Genomic DNA, 4,225 nt, shown 5'->3' on the forward strand with positions numbered 1-4,225 from the left:
AACTCCTCCTACAGCTTTTGAGATACAGACTTCAAACTCACTGAGCACAAAGGTGAAACATTAAAGGTGGACATTTATCAAAAGAATTCTTGTACATCAAAGCATGTGGGCGTGGCTAAGTGTCAAACTTTGACTTTTCTCCATGAAACATGAATATGCAATAACTTCCATAGGCAAAGACAGAACTGCATCAGACTTTCCATGTCTCATTATAGACCAGCCCTGATCACATTCACATGGTCAACTGATGACATCACCTTAGCCCCGCCCCCCACCAACAGGAAGTTATCTGTTTTTTTCTGCTGGATATCTTTCTTTTACTCTGTTATTCAAATGGGTTGAATGCTGTGCCAACAGACAATGACATGATGATGAGCTCTGTCAATGCTGGCTGAACTGTGTGGGCGTGGCCAAATGGCGAGTTGCTCACCATATGCATACGATTGTCTCTCAGTCACACACGGAACAGCCGATTGGTACCAAATGGATATGTATGACCTTTATAGACAGCGAAAGAGCCCAACACCATTGAATTGCAATTTGACTCCACTGCGCCCCCTAGGTTAATCCAACAGCTCTAGCTCCTCACTACATCGGCAGATCTGCACCAGATTTTGTGTGTGTCTGGGAGCACGACCGAACACGTTGATGAGTATCGCCAGGCGGACATGAGCAGGAGCTGCGCGAGAGCGTCAGCGGTGGCTGGTGGGCGGCGGTGCTGGAGCCCCCGCGGTGGCTAATAGGCCAGAGCCGCGCTGAGCAGCGAGGGCCGTTCGAGGCTGTTTGCAGCTTTAACTATGCTCTTGGTTCTGGATGCACAGTTTTCCTCTATGCCACTGAATGCTTGTTCTCTTGTTTTTAAAGCTGTTTGAAATAAGTAAATACAGAAAGTGTTCAACGACAGAAACACAACCATAGAGCTGGTTCTGGTCCTGGTTCTGGTGGACCTCAGTGTTGATCATGTCACTGAACCAACTGGAGAGCTGGGTCGGACTCTCCGGTCCAGAACTCAGCTGGTTCCAGTCCAACATGAAGAACTGGGATTTCTCTGTTTCAACAGGAAACTTCTCATCAAGAGGTCAGAGGTCACATGTGGCGTTCCCCAAGGCTCCATCCTAGGTGCCCCCTGGTTCTATATCTATATGCTCCCACTGGCTCAGGCTATAGCAGGAAATAAGATCAGTTACCATGACGACGCAGACAATAGCAGCTCTACTAACACATTCAGACTTCGAGGAAGGCGAGATGAGTTCACCGACGCCCCAAAGTGAACATCAGGAAAAGGAAAGATGTACCAAAGTGCTAATTGTCCGGGACGGGACAGAGAACGCAGTCAGTCACTTTTATGATTCCCAGAAAACAAAAGTATTCAGAACCAGAGACTAAAACCTGAGACCAGAGAAACTCATCCAGGATTTAGTGGCTCTGATTCCTGCAGCAGGTCAGACTGAGACCAGAAGCTGCAGCTGGAGATCTGACTAGAACCAGGAGGGTAGAGACACCACCCGGATCTACACCACCTGGTTCTACACCACCTGGTTCTACACCACCCAGTTTTACACCACCTGGTTCTACACCACCTGGTTCTACTCCACCTGGTTCTACACCACCTAGATCTACACCACCCGGTTCTACATCACCCGGTTCTACACCACGTGGTTCTACACCACCCGGTTCTACACCACGTGGTTCTACACCACGTGGTTCTACATTCCTTCACTTAGAAACTTTAATCTGCTGCTAGTTTATAAATCACTGAACGGATTAAAGATCTGCTGCTGGATCAACCTGCTGGTTCTGGTTCTGGTTCTGTATCAGAACCAGAACCAGACATGTAGAATCAGCTTTCAGCTTCTATGCACCACAGATCTGGAACAAACTTCTAGAAAACTGAAAAACAGCTGAAATCCTGAGTTCCTTTAAAGACTGAAACCAGCTGGTTTGAGTTGCTATGGAAACATAATCAATGAAACACTGATCAATAACCTGGTGTGTATTAATGATTGTCATGGTAACGCTCATCAAAATAAAATGTTTCTCCAATTCCTGAATTATTGGCTATATGGTGTTTTTAATGACATTTTAATGTTGTGTTCTTATACCAAACCAACTTTATTTATAAAGCACTTTAAACAACCACAGCTGATACAAAGTGCTGTACATTAAAACACAACAAAACAATAAAAAATAAACATAAAAAAACTCTTTCAGTTTAAAAACAAACATACAATTTAAAACTGGATCCTGCTGGAGTTGAAAGCCGAGTAAAATCGATGGGTTTTAAGAAGTGGACAGTGAAGGGGCCTCTCTGTCGTTCCATATGGGGCCCCTGGCAGAGAAGCCCTGTCCCCTCTGAGCTTCCTGCTGGACCTCGGTTCCTCCAGGAGCAGCTGATCTGCCCTGAGAGACCGATGGGGTATGTGGGGGTGAAGAAGCTCAGAGAGGTAAGCCGGGGCAAGATTATGCAGCGATTTAAAAACAAACATAAGAATTTTAAAATGAATCCTAAGATATACAGGCAGCCAGTGAAATGAGGCCAGGACAGGGTCAGGGGTCAGGGGTCACCTGCTCCCTGTCAAGTTCCTGTCCTAAGTGGTGCAGCAGCATCTGAACCAGCTGCAGACCTGAGAGCAGCGACTGACTGACTCCCAGATAAAGTGAGTTACAGTAATCTAGTCGAGTTGAAATAAAAGCGTGGATCACTGTTTCAAAATGCTGCCTGGAAAGAAAAGATTTCACTGACGCCAATCGCCTTAAATGATAAAAACTGGACTTTGGCCGTCCAATCTGAGATCACTGTCCACCTTAAAACCAAGATCTGTAATAACAGGTTTAAAATAAACCTCCAAAGGTCCCAGGTCCACAGAGGAGGACTCACAGGAGCCACTGGCTCCAAACACCATCACTTTAAGGAGCACTTTAAACTGGTTTGATGCTGAAATGTTCTATACAAATCAACTTGATTGATTGATTATTAGCAGAGCCAATCCCGGTCAGCAGGTTGGCTTCCCTCCTCCAGACGTTCCGGTCAGGATTCCCTGCTTCCCGTCCAACTTACCTGCTTTTGTTGGTTTTTCCTCGTATTTTAGTTTGCATGAAATTCATTACAGTGATTATGAGTAATGAGGCTCTTAGAGGTCCGGATCACACAGAGGTGGTCCGGTTCTGGACCAACTGTAACCCAAACAGGTTGCTCTCCTGAATTTATGCTAATCTGCTTTAAGTGGCGCAGATTTTCCAATCTTTGCGTTTATCTGTGAGATCAAAACTTTTTCCATCTAAATTATTCCACTGACTCTGTAACAATCAGGAAGATTTTCCTGATTTTCCTGATTTTGTGGTCTCTACGTTTGCTTTCCTCTAGAATCCACAGAGTGAATGTAATGAACAAAGCAGAAGCTGGAGGTGTTGGTGTGAAGCAAACCTCAGAGTAATCTGAGTATTAACGTGATGGTTGGTGCGTAGCCTCTGTTTCTGAGGGAGGGTGCGTACCGTTAGCGCAGGGCCCGCTGCTGCATCGGTCCAGCCGCTTCTCGCAGTTGGAGCCGGAGAAGCTGACCGGGCAGCGGCAGCTGTAGCCGCCGCCGCCGGCCTCCAGGCAGGTTCCCCCGTTGAAGCACGGCCCGTCTGCGCACAGCATGCCGCTGATCTCACAGTCCCTTCCGTAGAAACCCTGAGGACACGCGCAGGAATACCCGTCCAACAGATCCTGCAGGAAGACACAGAGGAGAGACCGGTAAGCGTGGGAACGGCTGCAGTTCCCACAGAGCAACGGGAGGAACAGGAGGATCAGTTTCTGTCTCATCCTGGACATTCTAACCTATGGTTCTGTTTCAACATGGCAGCAGTAAAACATCCCAACAGGTCAGACTGGGCCAGCAGGCATGTAGAAGAATTATGAACCTGCTGCAGCGTGACGTCAGACAAGTAAGGCCCCACCCCCATCTCCCTGCCGCAGGGCAAAACGCTGCTGGCTGACTATGACAAGCATTAGCTTTAGCTGTTGAGTTGTCAGCATAACACGCTAAGAGTTAAATGTACGTCTGAAACAGAAAAAGGGACGCAGAGCTTTGCTACTAGTTGTCAACACTATGAAAACTAGATAACAAGGTCAGGAAAAAGTTTTAATTTAGTAAAGAAAAAATATCGAGAGAGAGGGAAGTAGTTCAGTTTATGCTAGCTTGACTTTAACAACCACAACATGTAGATGTGGTGTGGAATCTGG

Source organism: Poecilia latipinna, unplaced genomic scaffold, assembly GCF_001443285.1.
Source record: "Poecilia latipinna isolate Pla-1442-1.1 unplaced genomic scaffold, P_latipinna-1.0 Scaffold3880, whole genome shotgun sequence".
Classification (NCBI taxonomy): domain Eukaryota; kingdom Metazoa; phylum Chordata; class Actinopteri; order Cyprinodontiformes; family Poeciliidae; genus Poecilia; species Poecilia latipinna.